At 37.1% G+C, this 21,060-nt stretch overlaps 1 pseudogene; it reads right to left on the bottom strand.

Annotated features, from left to right (window-relative positions):
* Positions 1-683: 683 nt before the first annotated feature.
* Positions 684-5,021, bottom strand: LOC129499772 (60S ribosomal protein L4-like; annotated as a pseudogene).
* Between the last annotated feature and the right edge of the window lie 16,039 nt (positions 5,022-21,060).

The following is a 21,060-nucleotide window of genomic DNA, read 5'->3' as shown; positions in this document are numbered from 1 at the left end:
AAGGAATATTGCTCAGCCATAAAAAAGTATGAAATCTTGGGATTTGCAGCAACAGGGATGGACCTTGAGGATATCATGCTAAGTGAAATTAAGTTAGAAAAAGAAAGATAAATACCGTATTATTTTACTTACATGTAGAATCTAAAAATCAAAGCAAACCAACAACAAAAAAGAAACAGACTCGTAAATATAGAGAACAAACTAGTGGTTGCCAGAGGGGAGAAGAGTGGAGAGATGGGCGACATAGCGGACAAGGACCTACAAACATCAAGTTATAAAATTAATAATTCACGAGGATGAAAAGTACAGCATGAGCATATAGTCAATAATATTGTAATAACATTGTTGTAATAAATCATGGTGACAGATGATAACTACACTTAAGGTGGTGAGCATTTTGTAATATATATAATTGTCCAATCTCTACTTTGTACACCTGAAATATAATATTGTATGTCAACTATACATCAATATAAATAAATGAATAAATAAATAAGATTTTTCACTTGTTACAGAATTCTAGGTTGGAAGTTTTTTCTTTCAGCATTTAAAGATGTCATTCTTTTGCCTCCTATTTCTATAATACCTGTCCAAAAGTCAGATAAAATTTGTTATTGATCCTTTGAACTTAATATGTCCCTTTTGTTAGTTGCCCTTTTTTTTTAAAATGTTTCTCACTGTCTTTGATCAGGTCTTAATTTAAAATTAGCTGTCCAAAATGATCGAGTTTTATGGAATAAACAAATATAAGTTTTTAAGCAGCGGGCTTCTTCTCTTCGGTGGTAGGTTTCTTTTCTGCAGGTTTCTCGTCAGCTGCTGGTTTCTTGGTAGCTGCAGCCTTGTTTCCTACCAAAGTTTTTTTCGGCTTTTTCACACCAACAGCCTTCTTTCCTTTCTTCCCTACCATGGGCTTCTTGCCTGGATCCCCCTTCTCCTCCGATTTGGCTTCTAAGGCTGCTGCCGCCTTATCCATCCGGAGTTTGTGATTCTTGGCCTGGCGAAGAATGGTGTTCCGGCGCATGGTCTTTGCATACGGGTTTAGCTTCAACATGATTCTTAGGTTCTTCAGTGGATTCTCCTTCAGGACTCTACGATGAATCTTCTTGCGTGGTGCTGGGAGGGCTCTTTGGATCTCTGGGCTTTTCAAGATTCTGCTGAGGTCTGTATTAATGCATGGGAAGGTTGTAGTTACTCTTGAGGGAGGCAGCCTTATGCCAAGTGCCATATAGATAGTCTAACTTGAGGAAAGCACTTTCAGTCCAAATGCAGAAACGTCCCACATGCCCACCAGGAGCAAGTTTCAGAACGTTCAGTTTGCTTACATTAAGTAAAGTAATTCCAGGGATGTTTCTGAAGGCCTTGATGATACCGTTGTCTTCACTGTAGATGATGCAGGGTCCCCTGCGCTGGATACGACCACGGTTTCTCATTTTGCCCTTGCCAGCTCTCCTTCACTGAGAGGCATAGACCTTTTTGATATCATTCCAGGCTTTAAGTTTCTTAAGAAGCAAAACCGCCTCCTTGGTCTTCTTGTAGCCTTCAACTTTATCTTCAACCACCAAAGGAAGTTCAGGAACTTCCTCAATACGATGACCTTTAGACATGACCAGTGCTGGTGAGGCTGAGGCAGCCAGGGCAGAGCAGATGGCGCATCGCTTTTGTGTTGTGTTCACTCTGTGGTGCCAACGGCGCCAGGTTTTGGTTGGTGCAAACATGCGGCCTCCACGACACATATTTCCAAGAGCACCCTGGCCAGAACGGTGAGGCCCACCCCTCGAACTCTGGGAATTCGAGCCACGACTCTGCCAGTACCCCAAGACTCAGCACTGGTTTGATGACCTGATAATTCACTGACAGCATATGGTTGTCTGTTGTTTTTGCGCAAGTTGGTGTGAACAGAGTTCATGCCATCGGGTCAAATGGGAGCCTTAAACACAGCAGGCAAGATAACATTTTTGCCAGATGATTCCCCCTTTTCGGAGTACACAGATCTCAACCGACGAGCACACGCCCTCGGCGGGGAGAGGAGAGGGCCACGCTCCTCTCAACCCAGCCTTGTTAGTTGCTTTTAATATTTTTATCCATTATTATATTTCTCTTATATACTTTTTGTTTGATTATTCTTTTACAAACTTCAATTCTCTGATGAAAACTTCCCACCTGCAATAATTTTGGCTCTCACTTTCTTTTTCTTCAATCTATTATTTGTAGTGTATGTGCTGTAATGGTCTCTGGTTAAAATATTTAAGTACACAGTTTCTGAGAAATTAGCAATTTTTTATAAAATCTGGAGGGAAAGTTCCTCATGGCTTCTTTCTTACTTATTTTAAATCTAATTTAGGATTCTTCGCCCCTAAAAATCCTTTGAGTTTTGAATTATCTGAGTGGGAGGAGGTTTCTTTGCATAAGGGAAACCCAAAGTTTTCCTTTACTTCTTAGACTGATGATATTATTTCAATATCATATGTACCTGACAAGACACAACCTTCTTCAGATCCCATTACAACTTTATTCCTAACTTTTTTAACTTCAGAGTTATCTTCCTAGCCTGCTGCTGAGATTATAATTTGATGTCAAACTATGGTTTGATGTCAAACACATTATGATTGAATCAAAACACAGCAAAGGAAACTTGATGCTTTGGAAAAGGTGCATTCTCTGGTTAAATGTGAATAAGTGTTATAAATCTATTGTTGGATGTGGGCATGTCTCATTGGTCTGGCAAGCTGGTAGATTCTTTGAAAGCAAGGCCTTAAATTCTTTTCAACTCTCTTGACACTACCTAACACAGCTCTTAATATATATGTGTTCAATTGATGTCTGTTGTAACCACTCAAAATTTGATGTGACATAAAGAAGGTATTTCTGTGCCACTTCTGAACTTAAGACCAAGAATTAACTTTTATTATCTACTAATTTAAATCAGTAAAAAATGTCTCGAGAATATGAGTACACCACATGTACTTTTAGAGAGAGATAGTTCCAATGGCATCAGGTAAAGCTGTTGAAAATAATTAAGCAGTTTTGTTTTACTATATAGCTCTGATCCCTCTGTCCTTCTATAAAAAAACTCCAAGAAAATATGGTTTGAATAATATAGTCTTAAGAACGGTCAGCACAAAAGAGTTTAAGTTTTCAAAACACATTGTATTATAGCATTTGGAGGGAGAAGGAACACATATAAAGTAATTGTAAATAGCTGATGTTAGAGGTGAACTCAAATTGCAGAGGCTTAGCATAATAAAGATTTTTTTTTTCTCAGTCAGTCAAAACCCAGCACAGGCTTAGTGGCTCACTCCATCATGAGGTTATGGAGTCTAGAATATGTGGCCTCAAAGTTACCAAAGCACAGCAGACTGGGGTGGAGGAACTGGGAAATATTTTTAAGCACTGAAATTACTTGACACATTTTCCATTGGCCAGAACACAGTCATGAAGCCTAAGCAACTACAAAGGGGGACCAGAAATGCAAAGGACAATGGCTATTTGGTGACTTAGTCTCTGCTACAGGAATGATAGGAGAGAATATCAACACAATGTCAAATTGTCTAACCTGGATTTTTAACTCTTCTATAATTAGATGGCATAGAAACAGAAATCTTATGGTGAAAATAAGAGGGGTTATTGGGTTTTTAAAAACAGATATTTCCATGCATTCATTTAATAAGCATTTATTACTGGACTGCTATAACCACACACCTCTTGTAACACAATGAAGTAGAAATAAAATAAACTGGTAAAAACACTTTCTCTTGAGGAACATAGAATCTAAGAGTAAAGATAAAGGCAAATCTTGGAAGTTTCCTCAATTGTCATTTCTTTTATCTGCACAAACTGCTGTGTTTTTTTTTTTTTTTTTGCATTTGTTAACAAAACGAAGCTGGATTCCATTTCTAAGTATATACCCAAAAGAAATGAAAACAGGGTATTCAAAAGATATCTGCACTCCTCTACTTAACTGCACCATTATTCACAATAGCCAAGATATGGAAACAACCTAAGAACACTTTGATGGATGAATGGGTAAAGATATGGTACATATATACAATGGAATATTATTCAGCCATGAGAAAAAAGGATGTTTTGTCATTTGCAACAACATGGATGAATCCTGAGGACATGCAAAGCGAGATTAGTCAGACAGAAAAAGACAAATACTGCATGTTCTCACTTATAGGTGGAATCTTAAAAAGCCAAATCCATAAAAACAGAGAGCAAAATAGTGGTTACAGGGGCTTGGAGGTAGGGGGATAAGAGAGGAGGAAAGGTGTTGTTTAAGAGTACAAACTTGCAACAAGTAGTAAATAAGTTCTGCAGCTCTAATGGAGTTTCACGATATAGTGAGAAAGACAATGGCATTGTATTTTAATCGTCAAACTTGCTAAGAGACTAGATATTAATTATTCCAATCCTTAAAAAAGAAATGATAATTAAGTGACATGATAGAGGGGCTAATTATCACTACAGTGAAAATTATATGAATGTATCACATCAACACATTGTACACCTTAAATTTACACAGTGTTATATGTCAAATGTATTTCAATTTAAAAAAACCTACTTAAACACTATTTTCAGTGCTTCATTTTTTATTTAAAGTAGAAATTGTGTTCTTATCAGCTTCTGTAGGCTTAATGGTCAGCTGTTCAATTAGTATTAAAAAACCTAGATAGGGACAGCTGTAATATTTTTGTTTCATGTGATAGGAGGAGTATTTTTCTAGAAATCAAAACACCAGGGCTTTTATTTTCCTCCTGCTACTACTGACTAGCCCTGTGACCTTCAAGAAGCCAGTTATCCCTAAGGTCTTTGGTTTCCCTGCATTCAAAGATGTTCTCCAAGGTCTCTTCCTAGTATGGATTCCATATCTTCTCTTTTTAGGTTTAGATTCACAGTTTGTCTCATTCCTCTCCCTTCCAATTCAGATACCTTCCTCCACTAGTGCCTGGGTACCCTATTGTGGTATCCCAGATGAGTTTGACATTTCCCCAAGGAGGCTCAGTCTCCAGAATCTGGACCATCTTGAATCTCTTCTTACTCTGCTGTAATATGCTTTTGTCCTGTGGGCCATTCCTTCAAGTCCTGTTTTTGCTCCGAAGGACTTAGCTACTCAGATAAACTAGCAAGTACCAATATATTCATGAACCTGTTGCTTCATTCCTATATCAAATAACACAAAGGCTAGGCAGGTGTAGTTTTGTGGGGGAAATTTCTTCCTACAAAGAGCATTGCCATAAGGGCAAATATGAGGTTGCTTGGCTGAAGGGAGGAAAAGAGAAGTCCTGCATCTTTTGGCCAATTTTCTGCTCCTCTGACCAAATGAAAGAAAGGAAGAGAAGGAGATAAAGAAAGAAAGAGAGAGAGAGAGAGAGAGAGAGAGAGAGAGAGACATGTCTCTATTTTGCTGTTGGTAATTTCACAAGAAAATACTCCCTATGATATTCCCTCTCAAACAGCAACTCTCCATTTAAACAAATTTAATACCCTCCTGCGGTTACATTGGCTATACAACCATGCATAATGAAAAGGTGTTGAAATTTTATCCAACACTTTTTCATGTGTAATGAGCTGATCTGGTTCCCTCCTTTATTTTGTGACTGTACTGAATTATGTCTACTGATTTCTGAGAGTTAAGCCAAACTTGCATTCTGGGAATAAATCCAACTTTTTATATGTTCCCATTTTTACATATTCCTAAATTTGATTTGCTAATATTTGGATTAGGATTTTTGCATTTATAATTTTCTTTTCTTGCAATGTCTTTGTAAGTTTTGGTATCAAGATTATGCTATACTCATAAATAGAGCTGGGAAATATTTCTTCTTTTTTTATTTTTTAGACAAGCTCATGTGTACTTAGTGTTATTTCTTCATGAAAAGTTTATAGAGTTTGTTGCTAAAGCCAGGTGATCCTGGAGCTTTAATTTATTGAATGGTTTTTAATTACATATTTATTTTATTTATGTATCTTAATAAGATTTTATGTTCTTTGTATCAGTATTAATAAGCTGTGTTTTTTCAAGGAATTGGTAAATTTCATGTAAATTTTTAAATTGATTAGCATAAATTGGTTATATTTTCATTATTCTTGTAATGGTTAAAATATCTGTAATGTTTCCTTTTTATCCCTGGTGTATGCAATTCACATTATTCTTTTTCTCCTGATTAGTCCTCCCACAAGTGTTTTGTTTTTATTACATTTTTCAAAGAAGTAATTTTTGACTATGTTTATTTTCTCTTTTCCATGGGGTTGTCTTTTTAAATTTTATTATTTTGAGTTTAGTTTGTTATTTTTCTGATTTATTTACATGAATACTTGGATTGATTTTCAGACTTTCTTTTTTTTCTAACACATGCATTTAGAGAGAGAAATTTCTAAGTGTAGCTTTAGTGGCAACATAGGTGTCGACACATCATATTTTCATTATCATTTAAGTAAACATATGTTCTAATTCCCCTTGTAAAGTCTTCTTTGATCCATTATATGCAGAAACGAGTTAACACACCGAACCTAACTGCTATCTGTTGAAAGGCCTGATCACAAGGTTGGCCATTGGCTGACGTCTGGGAACCTCATCATCATCATCCCCCCACCAACTGGTAAGAGTGGTTCACTATTCCTAAACTATACAAACAACATAGTTTATACTGATCACCTACTTTCCTTTTGGAAGCCTGGAATTTTGGTATATACCAGGCAGAGGCTACCCTTATGACCAGCCCCCAGTAAAAACTCTGGGCATGAGGTGTCTATGATTCCGTGGTTGGCAGCAGTTCACATATGTTGCCACAAATTGTAGTTGGGGAAATTAAGGGCATCTTGTGTGACTTCACCAGGAGAGGATTCCAGAAACTTACACCTAATTTCCCCTACTTTTCATTTCATGTACCTTTCCCTTTGTTGATTTTGCTCTGTATCCTTTCATGTAATGTATCATAGCTTAGTATGACTATGTACTGAATCTTTGACTCCTCCCAGTGAGTCACTGAACCTGAGAGTGGCCCTGGAAATCTTCAACACTCAAATGTTTAAGCATTTTGGAATTTCCCCCTTAAAAGTACATTCATTTAGCTTAATTGCATTGTTGCCAGAAAACATATGTTGAATGATTTCAATCTTTTGAAATTTGTTGAAACTGGCTGTATGAAAAGTTAATTTTATAAATTTTCCAGATGCACTTATAAAGAATATATATTTTGAAGTTGTTGTGTGCAGTGTTTAAATATGTCCATTAGGTCAGGTTCATTAACTGCATTTTTAAAATATTATTCACTTATTCTTCCAAGTTTTTATTTAGATTCAAGTTAGTTAACATACAGTGCAGCATTGGTTTCAGGAGTAGAATTCAGTGATTCATCACTCACACATAATACCCAGTGCTCATCACAAAGAAGTGCCTTCCTTAATGTCCATCACCCATTTAGCCCATTCCCGATTTCTAAATATTTTAAATATTTGATGATTTTGTTTGCATATTCTATCAGATACTGAGAGAAATGCATTTAAAAAAGACCTACTATGATGGTGATTGTGTATGTTTCCTGCTAGTTGCATTCATTTTTGCTGTATATATTTTGAAGCTACTTTATTACTTGCATCAAATTTAGAATTGATATATCTTCCTGATAGATTGACCATTATATTATATTAAAACATCTCTTCTAATCAGTGATAATATATCTTGCCTTAAAATCTACTTTGACTAACAGTAAGACCTTATCTTGTGTATGTGTATGTCTTTGTTTTGCTTAGGTTTGCGCAGTCTGGATCTCTTCTTTTTTGTGACTTTTATCTTTCTGTGTCTTTGTATTTAGGTATGTCTCCTATAAACAACAAATACTTGAGTTTTGTTATTTTTACCCAGTCTGGCAATTACATTCAATGTAAATAGTAATAGTTTTAAATGTAAGCCTACTATCTTGTCCTTTGTGTTATGCTTGTCCACTTCTTCTGGGAAATAACTCTGGATCTTTACTGGTATCCCGTATGGTTCTTACATTCCTTTACATACCTTTACTTTTTGTTCTTTTTTGTTTTCAGTCTTAATACGTTTTATTGACTTGTTTTCTAATTCACTAATCTTTTCTTCTACGTGTCTAATCGACAGTTAAACCATCAGTTGTGTTCTTCACTTCAACTATTCTATTTTTTGCTTATATGTTTTACATTTGATGTTTTTATAGATCCCAATTCTCTGGTAAGGTCATGTATCTTCTCATCTCTTTCCTTTGACATATTAATCATAGTTACACTAAAAATCCAAGTCTATTAACACCAATATCTAAATTCCTGTGGTTCTGTTTTTATTAACTTTTTTTTCTCTTAGTTTTCAGTCACTTGTTACCATCTTCTAGTCTACCTTATAGACCAATCATTGCTTATGAACTGTTGTAGAAAGAATTTGAGGATCTTGTTAATGTTCTTTTTTTCCAGATAGAATTAACATTTGTTTCTTGCATATATTCAGAATAAGACATGTCATCTTAAACTAGACTGGAACATAACTAGTTTGCAGATAAATTTTTTTCTATACACTGGTTAACTTCTTTTTGAATCTTAATCTTAGAGTGCTGATTTTGTACGGTCCTAACTGCATGTCCAGAGGCCTCTCTTCTGCTTACAGGCTTTGATTCCAGGTGTAGTGTTCACACCTTTGTGAAACTATTGAGAATTCAGTTTCCCAGCCTCTTAGTCAAATCTTTCTGCTTTGCTATGTAGCCTTTTGGTTCTTCACTGTTTATGAATTGGCAGATACCTCAAGGGGGAAAACAGTGCAGACTATTGGGATCACTGTAATATGTTTTTTGTTTTCCGAACATCTTCATTTCTCTCAACTCTGGACTGCTATAGCAACTTTGGAATCTTAGTGAGACTGTTGAAATCTTAACTCAGGATCCCAACTCCTTATCTGCCACTGATTCTCAGCTTCTTAGACTTTTACTGAAATATCACAGAGGAAAATTTCTACAGAAATCCAGACCTATATCAATTCATTTTTCTTATTTCTGGAGTCCTGATACCTCAAATCATGGCTTCCTAGAGAGCCTTCGAATGCCTTTGAACATATGTATATGCATGCACACACATACGTGCTGTATTGTTAATTCTTTTTATTTTAATGTTAGTCTGTAGCAACATATACCACCTAAAACAGGCAACCCTGACATATTCTTTATAAATCTGAGATTTTACATGTGACCACTTCAAACTATAATGTGAGTTTCATTTCCAGTAATCAGAATTCTTTTTTTTTTTGGTAAAGTCTACATTTATATTATTTTGACAGCCTTGCCATTCTGCATTCTTACATTGACTTTATAGTCTAAAACTCCCACATATTTTTCATATGAGCAGCTATTAAGCAGTGCTTTTACTAGTTGAATTTATTTAACTTAAATGCAGAATTTTACTTTGAAATTTATCTTGTTAATTTAAATCATTCTTTACAGTAAAAACAGAACCAAACTAGGAATTGAAGTTATCATTTCTCACAGTTTTATATTTTCAGTAAATCACTGATGAAACCTTGATAAAGCCATGAGCTCTCCTATCTTTGATTTTTTTTTTTTGCTCTTAAAAGAGATTTAGAAACATTTAATTCCCTTAGCAACTGGTTGAAAATTCATTGAGAGCTAAAAGCATGACTAACTCAGTCTTGAATCCTTTTGTACCTAATGGGCAGTGCTTTTTATGCACTAGATCTACTGTATTTTTGGAACGTTCTTTTGATTCTGGGTGTTTAGCTTTTTATAACGCCATTTGTATAGTTCCATGATGCTTTTCTATAATTATTACTGATTATATAAATTTTTCCCCATTATTTTAAGTGTTTTTTAAAAGCACAAAAAATTTTGGAGCACTCACTATAAATGGTTGTCTTTCTTCTTCCTTGGATCATTTGTGCCTAGGTTACAAACTTTTCTTTCTGAAAGATTTTCAGCAGCCTTGAGCTAATTTCTTCCCCAAAATTGGTTTGCTGGATTGTTTTTTTCCCAAACTTGTAGAACCTGCTTTTTTATGCTTTTGTTCAATGTCTGGTCTCAGCATTCCTCTCTTAGATATAAAAATGCTAAGATGGTGAGTACTTTCTTTTGAGTCTTACCTTACCTTGATAGCACCAAAAAGACATTCTTGTTGATTAGAATTAAGTACAGAATAGTAGTTCTGGTTGTTTCCCCTTTCTTGAGGGAGAGCAAACTGTCAAAAGAGTAAGTCAAAAATTTATCAGATGTGCTGCTTTTAGCGAAAAGAGATTTTCGGCAGATGCACAGCTTGTTGAATTACACATAGTCCTTACTAAATCTTGCTTCTCTGATAGTTGCGTGATTTGTATTAGATCACAAAGTCTCAGTCCATGAAACAAACATAAGGGGAAAATGCCAAAATAGAAAATCAGATCAGGAAAAAAATGCAATGAAAAATAATTTTACATACAAATGAGTAAATGGAGGAAAAACACAAACATGTGAGTTCTAATTAGATGTTGATTTATTTCTAAATGACAAATATATGATCACTTAGCTATATAGAAAACTGGAAATACTTAATATAAAACATATTTAAAGAACACAGAATTGGATTTCAAGTAGAAGTTGACTTTGACTTTGGCACAAAGACTGCCACGTCTGGAGGGAAAGCAGGGGAAAGGCCTGTAAACTTAGCTAGCCAACTTATTCCAAAAGGTGTACCAAATGCTGGTACATAAGTGCTTCCTCGAGGCCAGTGATATCTGTACCTGCAGCTAGCCAAGATCAAGGAAAAAAGAAATCAAACTGTGGTGGAACTGTTGCATCCAGGAGTTGGCGAGCTACCTTCAAGACACATTCAGGTGGAACTTAGACATTAATGGATTTGGCAGTTAGTGTAGAGTTTTCAAATGGATCTTTTAGTTTAGCTTGAACTCCAAGAGCCAGATCTAAGGTGGCTGCAAGCTGTACTGCTTTCCATTTGCCTTAGGATACAATTGAACAAGCCATCCTGAAGTTGGCCAGATCCTCTTCTCTGGTTCCCTACAGACTTATTCTAATTCTTTTTTCTTTTTATCCAAGCCAGGAACCAGGCTGAAATTCAATATCAAATAAAGATGGTAGGTTTTTATGATTTAACAGTAACTTTTTTACATACAATTCTATGTGGCAATGATGGTTAGCTGTTCCCCAATCACTGTGCTCTCCTTTCACAATGCAGTTGTGGGTGGGAATGGGCTGCTGCATCTGTAAGTCTGTCCCAGCATCCCTATCTTCTAGGTAGTGCTGTGGGACTGGTTCTCACAATGGAACATAAGCAGAATGGTGCCACTTCTAACCTGATGTGGCTACAAAGTACATACATATATTCTACCCTCTTTTTTCTCCCATCTGTTGGCTAAATTTTATTGCCCAGAGAAACTTGAGAAGCCACTTCTTTAATCTCCTCAGGAAGGGTTTCTAAACAGGTACAAAAAAAGAGTGTGTTCTCTCCCTACCAAGCAAGAACAAATATACTAGACTTTTACAGACCAAGAAAAAATACTTGTTATGTTAAATTGCTAAGTTTGTTTTAGGATCTTTTGGTTTCAATAGTTAGCATTATATTAACCAATAATGCCATTATGTCAGTCATATTCATGTGTCTTCACACACACACATACACACAGAAAGATCAGCACTCTTAGGCAATTTACCTCTAACATCTCACAGACTAACTGTATTAATCAGGGTTCAATCAGAGAAGTGCCACCCCTATATACATACATGTCTATATATTTCCATAGGTGTGGGATGTGTGCATTCACATGCATGTGTGTAAAGGTATTTGCTATAAGGATTTGACCTTACACAGTTGTGAGAGTTAAGCAGACTCAGTAAGGCTATTGATTCTACACCTGATCCCACAGCTTTGAGTAAACAAGAAGCTATCTGAAAATAAGATATCTGGGGAGTCAGGGAAAGTAGGGGCAAACTGGATCTCACAGGAACAAATTGAAACCAGTTCTCAAATCTCAATGCTTCCAAGCTAGAAGATGTGAATATTCCATAGAACCCACTGGCAGTCGTCATCATGGATCTGAACACACCTGTGGCAGGAGTTAAAAAACTCCAGAAGGATGTGGGGACAGATGAAACAGGTGCAGATTTGGCTGCCATCCCATACTGAGGAGGTGGGTCAACAAATACTCAGCAGTGTTCATGAGCTACAAAAACACCTGATGACCTTGCTTCATTCAACCTTTGGGCACTAAAAAAAGTTGCTGCTTCACTTCCACTTCCAAATCTTTTGCAAAAAAGTATCTTATGGATCAAAAGAAAAATTTCATAAGAGAGAGATGTTGTAAACAGTTCACCCTAGTCAAGTCAATGCTTTGTAAAGCCCGACACCAGTCCACAGATGGAATTAGCAGCAGACTTTTGTTCTTTAAAAAGTTACTACTCACTTATTCCACAAATGTGAATTGAGTGACACCTATTTTCTGGTATTTGGGAAATACTGGAGATAAAAATATGAGTAATATATGCTCCAAACTTCAAGAAATCGCTTTCTAGTTGAAGAAGCAAAGCTATAAACAAAATCATAATATAATGTCATTGCATGGAATTGCTATTCATAGGGCATTGTTCGAACTCAGAGAGGAAGCAATGCAGGATATTGATTACACTAGGCCACCTTCCCACACCTACAATTACAAATATTGTAATTGTGGGTTACAATTACAATAACAATAATTGTTATTGGGAAACATCACACTGCCCCCAAAGCAGCAACTTCCAATCTGCATTTTGTAGTCAGCAACATCACCTACTTTCTTTCCAAGGTGCTAGATTGAGTCATAAGTGTAGAAAGAAACAGAGAACCTCATCTTAACTTCAGAAGCCAGAGTTGAGGCTAACCACAGTCACTAGTCAAATGATGTCGACTGCCTTATTTTAAATTGAGCACAATAGATAGGAGAGGCAAACAAAGAGTGAACAAAGATTTGGAGACATATGTAACATCATTTTACATATACTAATCACTTGACCAGTAGCATGATTTAGTGATATAACAAGCATACAACTGACAAGAAATAGGAATTAGTTTTTCTTCTAACACTGAACAGTAAATTCTATATAGGCCCATCTTCAAGGCAGAGAGCATTCAACGTGTTTTTCAAATTGTTCAGGCATTTTATCAGCATTCCCTAATTAACCAGCAAACATCAACAGAATTAAAAACCAATTATTATAGCCCTCACCTGCCAAATTGGAAAACAAAGACAGATTTACTCAAAGTCAGGGAGGATTTGTGACAAAGTGAGAAATAAAAGCCATATCTCTAACTCTTTTCCAGAATCCACACTGCTGGACTCCACCCCCTTGCAATGGACAGTAGAGCTCACAATACTACTCCTGCTGCTTTTCACCTGATGTGCCATTTTCTTCCTTCTCCTTATTACTTCCTAATCCCAGGGGGTATTACTAGTCCTGTTTATTCTAATTGGTTTAAACAAGTTGGAACATTATTTCCAAGGAAAGTGACCCCGGAAAGAGAGATGTAAATTTGTGAGTTCCAGAGTAAAATTAAAACTAAAGCAATTAACTCCTGGAATCTTGAAGCTTTAATTTACTGCATTGTTGGAGAGATTTTGACTGTGACAATAGAAATAAATTTTTAAAATCAAAACTACAAAAGGAGGGAGAGAAATAATCCATAAGTGACTCTTAATAATAGAAAGCAAACTAAGGATTGATGGAGGGATGGGGGCGGGGGATGGATGAAGTGGGGGATGGGTATTAAGCAGGGCACTTGTGAGGATGAGCACTGGGTGTTGTATGTAAGTGACGAATCATAGAATTCTACTCCTGAAACCAATACTATGCTATTAACTAATGAAGTTTAAATTAAAAAATACTGACACATGTGGTAAAATTCTACTTGTTTTTTTGCTGAGTGCTTAAGTCGGTACACATAGGTGGAGTAACTATAATTTAACATCCAATCTGGGATATTTTGAAAGTAAAGAAGTGCCTGTTAATTATTATGCCCAGAAAGTAAGCAGAAACAGAGACTGCATGGACAAACTTTGTGATGAACTTGACCAACTCACACAGTAACATGCCTTTTTGTTAATGGACGTGTGGAAACAGTTGTACCCTTGGCGCTTGCACACCTCTCGTATTATTGGTTTGCCAGGTATGCTTACTAGCTCACTGCCCCTCCCTCTGGAGATCTAAGTTTAGGTCATGTATTAGTTGTCTAGGATTGCTACAACAATATACAACAACCTGGGGGACTTTAAACAATAGACATTTATTCTTCCACAGTTCTAGAGGCAAGAAGTCTGAAATAAGAGTCATTGTCTCTCTTAAAGTTTTGTGGAAGAATCTTTCCAGGCTTTGCTCTTAGCTTCTTGTGTTGCTGGCAATTTTTGGCATTCCTTGGCTTGTGAAGCATCACTCCAATCTCTTTGGCCACCATCACATGGCATCCTTTCTATGTGTCTGAGGCGGGGTCACTTTTCCTCTTCTTGTAAGGACACCAGTCATGTTGGATTAGGGCCCATCCCATTGACCTTGTCTTAACTCAATTACATCTACAAAGACTGTTTCCAAATAAGATCATGTTTACAGGGATCTCGGGTTAGGAGGACTTTAACATATCTTTCTGGGAAACACAATTTAACTCTTAAAAAATGACAACAGTATCGAAGAGCATATATTTGGGTTTAGAATGAAAAAGTAGCAATGGCCCAGCTGCCTCTGGAGTCCACTTTGTGGTCCTTACTATTATTGTTTCTTGAATAAATAGATTGGGAGTGAGGCCAGAAGCATGTTACTAAAGAGACACAGGGGAATTAGAGAGCACGGAGGAAGTCATTTCACAACATGGTTCAAAATCCATCATGAATGGATAGTCTTTAGGAATACAATATGCCTTCTTTATGACATATTCCTTTACTGAAGTCTCTGTGAATTCAGGCAACATACCTTTTAAATATTTCTTGGTTATCGTGCCAGAAAAAAAAAATCACACGTCTGTCTTAAAATACTCTTGGAAAGGCTAGTGATCCAACACACGTTGTTGTGAGCTCCTATGATAAAAGCGAAACACGTGACCCAGGCGTTCACCTTCACGGCACACAGCTAAATATATTCACTGATGTGTTTGATAAATTATTCATGTTACTTCTTTCTAAAAGCAACACTGCCACTTAATGCTTATCAGATCCCCTTCCTCCTTCATATTCTTATTTTTTCTTCAGACACCTGAGAGAAATCATTATCATGTCTTCCTGAGGTAGTACTAGCACCTCCATGCCTTCATTTTACAGGTTACATTACCCAGAAATAAGTTAATTATTAGCTGGAGTGATATAAAATCGGAGATGGATTGTTATCTAGAAAAGCAAAACTAAACGAGGGAGAAAATATTCATGCCTTCAGGCATTGCATTTCTGTTTATAGAGTATTTCACATTTTATTGTTCAAGCTTATTCTACTAAAGTTGCTTTGGGTTTTTGTTCCTATAATTCATGGAGAAATGCATTTCCAGACTGTTTGTTTATCCACTAAAAGTGACATATAGGCCCCTCTCTTTCAAATGCCAGAATCAAAATACAAGGGTATGAAGTTATTGTAAATTCATCACAATTTATTGGGAGAAATGAGTTATTATTGTAAGCTCCATGGTATAGATCACTATTATTCCACACTATTTTCAGACCTAATTAAAAAGGAATCTTTTTCTTTTGTCCAGAAAACTTGCACTGCTTTGCTAACGGATTTGTTTATTTAATGCAAATGTATACCACACGCTGTTCAGTAACGTGTGAATTATGCACGCCTGCAACCATAGCGGTCATTTTGTGTTCTGTATGTTGGGGGGATTACATTTTATCTTGCATTTTCATGTGTCTCTATGCAGACATCCAAGAGACAGATTAAGAATGTTTTGAATTAAGGAGTTGGGGGGCATTTTAATCATGGGAGGTTTGAAGGGAATCTGATCAATACTAGAGATAAGGATGTGGTTTCTAAGTGCTGCCATGACAGGTAAACGTGACAGCATTGGCCTTATACTGGAATGGAATGCTTAAAACTGCAACAAGATATCAATCTTTAAAACACCGTCAAATGTCACATACTGTACTTAATCCATATTACAGTCCCTTTACTCCTAAATATCTTGGAACTGTGGTAAAACATATATTTTACATTTATAGACATTGTGACTCATTTCCTCTCACAATGTTTTTATTTTAATTCAGATAATGTGTGACAACTGGCTAATTGGTCAGAGTGTCTAGTTATGCATTTGTAATTATTAGTGCTTTTCCCTTTTATTGATTTGTGGTCATATATTTATTCTTCCCAAAGCCTCTTTAACTCTTAGAAACCTTTATGCTAAATAAGGCCAGCTTTGAAGTATTCTTTTAGGACACCTGGTTTGTACATTTGCTAGTGTAGCAAGCCAGTAATGACCTCAGAAATTATTCCAAATGGAGCCACTAAAAAGCAAACTTGAAGATTTTATTCTTTCTTTTTAACTAATATTTTGTAATACCCTCTACTGGGGGCTTGATCCTTTGATCTATTATTGCATTGAAGTCTACTGATAGAGATGAGGGAAGGAATGTGAAGTCTACATCACGTGACAATGTCATGGGGGCTTGGTAAGGCAGTGCTTATGGACTGAATATTTGTACCTCCCCATTCACATGTTGAAACCCTACCTCCCAACCATGTGATGGTATTGGATGGTAGGGCCTTTGGAAAATAATTATGATTAGTGAGGTCATGAGGATAGAGCCCTCATGAATGGGATTAGTACCCTTTTAAGAGGAACAAGAGAGCTTGCTTGTCTCTCTCTGTTCTCTTTGTCATGTGAAGATGCAATGCTAAATCAGTCCTCTGCCATGTGGAAAGTTTTTATGAAAACCCAGCCATGCTGGCAACCAGATCTTAGGCTTCTCATCTCCATAACTGTGAGAAATAAATTTCTGTCGTTTATAAGCCACCTAGTGTATGGTATTTTGTTATAGCAAATTGGATTAAGACAGGTGGTTGTAACTAACCAAGCTTACATTTATCCACCCTTTGTAACTTTATGGAAGAGATTCATTTATACATTCTTTGTATTGCTTTACAGATGATTTTAAGCCTTGTCATTTCTTTCTTTTGGTTAAAACTTTCATTGCCTGCACCAGAGGATTGTTGCTCTATAAATTGGTGACCCCTCCCCCCCCCAAAAAAAACCCACCACCACCACCACCAATTCCACTGGAATCTGGCTAGTATGCCTGTCATGAACTCAGAGGGTTGCATGTAAGTAATAGTAATAACAATAAAATATTAGCAGCCAATAGATATTATGCCAGGTACTAGCCTAAGTATAGTACATGTATTATCTCACTTGATCCTTTAATCCTTACAAGAATGCCCCTTTTTTAGAGATGAGTAAATGAAACCATAAGAGGTTAAAACCTAGTAAGTAGCAAAACCAGTACTTGAACCCAGGAAGTCTGATCCTAAATGTATCATATTAGAGATCTAAATGTATCATATTAGAGCTATTCTGAACTGGGATAAGATTCACAGAGAAGCAAAGAGGAAGAGGGTCAGTGAATATAGAGGTACTAGTCCCTCGCTGGTGAGGGCTTCGTAGTGTGATGGCTGAACCTCTTGGACCATAGAACAGTCCTTGAAACAAATATCTACAGCTGATACATTTGCTCTTAGCCACCACATGTGTCACAAGTCTTAACCCCGCAGTTATTAATATGTGTTCCCTGCTTTAATTCAAAAGTACAGAAAAGAAGAACAGTTGCCAAGGATAGAGAATTTCAAGAATTGTAAAAATACAGATAAGAAGCTAGGAGAAGCAGTAAAAGGAATTAATTTTGGTCTCAACTTTAAGCTAGATAATCCTTCTATAGTACAAGAAAAATGTACATTTTCTTTAGTATAAAGCCAACAGAGAAGTTCTTATTCCATCCAAGGTGGAGATGATATCTCTCCCAAGGCAGAGGGACGTTCTTTACTATTGAGGTCCTCACATAATGCCTACTGGGAGCTTAAAGAATACCTTGTCAACTGTGCAGAATCCGAAGCTATTCCCAAAACACATAATCTGGTCCAGTGTAGTCACTGGATTAATCCTCGACAGTGATGTAATCATTGGAAGTGACTGAGAATGAGCACAACCCAAACTCTGCCCTAACTCCATGAGCCACTTACTGTACACAACTCCTCATCAATCAAAAATTGGGAGTACAAGAAATAACACCAGGAATGATCAACATATGACCTTTGCAAAGGAAAAAGGAAAAGGAAAAAGAACTAAACCCAATAGGCATAAAAACATGAAATGCATTTATGGAAACATGATTCTTCACTTGAACATTGCCAGGCTGAAAAAAAAAAAGATGATGACTAAGATGGTGTTGATACCCTTTATCGTTTGTTGAATACTGAATGTGCTAAGTACTACAATAGACATTGACACTATGTATTTAAGGATTGTTGTCCCAAGGTTTTTTTGGATAAGTAAACTAAAGCTCAGAGAAGCAAAGCATTTTGCCTAAAATCCCACAGCCATTCTTTCAGTGGTGAGATTCAAACCTAGTTTTTTATTGTTCCAAAACACGTGCTGTTCACTGCTTAGCTAGAGTACCTTTGTGTAGATGCTAAGAATCCAATTCCATGTTTCAGACTGTTGTAGACAGAATGTCTCCACAATGCTGCATTTCCTGCTTGACTAGGATGATATGAGAATACACTAAGGAGCTATCAAGGAGAGCCACAGGTGCTATGTTCTTTTGAAGATGGTCCAAAGTCCAGGGATCTCCTGTCCCTCTATCCACAAGGTTCCATAGAGGTCTGGTTATGCTGTGTATTTAGGACCACGGCAGCTATGGGGATTCAGAAAACATTTATGCAAGCCTACTGAAAATCCCTTTTAGTCTGTCTTTCTTCAGAAATTAATCTAGTCCCTGCTGAAAGACCATAGCATCTGAGAAACTTAAACATTTATTAGGACTGGAGCAATCATTTCATGTGTGAATTCCAGTTCCTTTGGAAAACTAGCAGCAAATGAAGGATTAGGTATTTTTTCTAAAACTTATTGCAGGCTATTGAAACTAGTTTGTCTAGAAATCACGACTAGTCCTAGGCTGAATGATTTTGGGAAATGGGTTCCTGGGAGAATCTGTGCACAGATTCTGTTGTTTGCTGACAGATCATATTAGTAGAATCACCAGGTACTACATCAGACAAAGGACTGATACGTTATTAAAATTACCCCACCCTCATTCTTTTTTTCCTATTATTTCTTTCTTCTTATTTGTGATAATAAAAACCTAGACTTTAGTCCTAGGGTCCAATAATCTAAAATTATGCATGTTTACAGCCTTCTCCAATGCTTTTGGCCCACGGGTTTGTTGGCAAGGAGTCTTAGAGAGAACAGTATTTCTAAGCATAGGCAATGTGAGGAATAACTACCTCACCTTGGCTGGGTACATGTCAGGCCTGTGCATATTTCACCTAGAAGAGAGGTAATAGGAAAACTATAGTAGGCATGGAGAGGCTTGCCCAAACAGATGTCGCCTCCATGACAGCAGTTGCCTCACAGACCCAGAATGTGGTCAGTAAACAGCTGCCAGGTGCCAGCTTCTTCATAGTCACTTCAAACTATGGAAAGCCATCTCACCCAAGGCCATAAGCTTCCCTGAGGTAACCTACATCTGGTGATTGATAGGCAAAGGTCAATAAAACAAGTCTGTCAGGCAATATTTACTTGAAAACTTGGCATTTCCAGAAGTCGAACCTGTCCTCTGTCAAGCCCTGTCCCTTGCTTCCTTTCATTGGTGTTGATCCCCAACAAATAAATAAATTTTAGCCAAGTTCTACCTTAGCATCTGCAGCAAACATTTAACAAACACTTCTTGAACCCTTATGATGTGCCAGGGAATCCTCTAAGATTTATATGCATTATCTTATTTCTTTCTTCCAAAAATCTTACAAATTAGCTACTATTATTACCCCATTCTGTCAGAGAAGGAACAGACTTAGAATTTGGGCCCAGGCTGCCCAAATTCGAAATAATATCGAGCCACTCATTTTGTTATTTATGTTTGAGGCAGATTTGGTGTTTACAGGAAACTTAGTATATATAGTGTAGTTAGGGGGCTGAGAATGGGGACACTTGGGTTGCTCAGTGGTTGAGTGTCTGCCTTCAGCTCAGGTCATGATCCCAGGATCCTGGGATTTAGTCCCACATCAGGCTCCCTGTGGGGAACCTGCTTCTCCATCTGCCTATGCCTCTGCCTCTCTCTGTGTGTCTCTCATGAATAAATAAATAAAATCTTAAAAAAAAAAGAGGGCTGAGAATGTGAAAGAATTTGGTGAGAAAGGTCTGAAACTCAAGGAAAAAATTGAGGTGAGGGTATAAAGCTTAAATTAACAAAAGGAATGGTATGAAGATGATCTATTGGCTATCTGTAGGGAGAGAACAAAGCTGTGGGGATTTCTGGTTTGAGAAAATAGGATAAAACCATTAGCTCTGAGTCTCAAGAAGTCGCTTGGAAGAAGAATTAAATTAGAAACTGTGTGAGACCAAAGGAGACTCTTGCTGATGTGGAGGTGAAATTGGATGGTACTAAAAACAAAATGTTTCCTGAAGTTTGAACTCTGCAATGATGCTGTGCAGGGTCAATTGTTGCTTCCTTATGTCTACTTTGTCAGCCCAAGGATTTCCCCACACTTTGTGGCCATCGGTGGGATACGTTGGCCTTCTGCTAAGAATCAGAGAAGTGGACTCAGCTCTTGCCACTGAAATGCAGGAGCAGGTTAATTAGAGTCCACAGTCTAGGGTCAAGAAATCAATCCAGAACTCAGAGAGCGGTCACAAACGTAGCCAGGTTACCATATGGGAACAGAAGGACAGAGATCCTTGGAATGAAACCCACAAACAGAAATTGAAATCAGAAATAGAATCAGATGAACCAAGCTAAAGGCAGAGCATACAAGATGGCGTTACATCAGAGTCAGTGAGTCAGTCAGCCAGAGCACTGGTTCCACAGCCCTGACTACACATGAGAATCACCTG

The sequence above is a fragment of the Nyctereutes procyonoides genome, unplaced genomic scaffold, assembly GCF_905146905.1.
Source record: "Nyctereutes procyonoides isolate TBG_1078 unplaced genomic scaffold, NYPRO_anot_genome, whole genome shotgun sequence".
Classification (NCBI taxonomy): Eukaryota; Metazoa; Chordata; class Mammalia; order Carnivora; family Canidae; genus Nyctereutes; species Nyctereutes procyonoides.
Note: the sequence above shows the minus strand (reverse complement) of the source record. Positions and strands in the feature narration are given on the sequence as shown.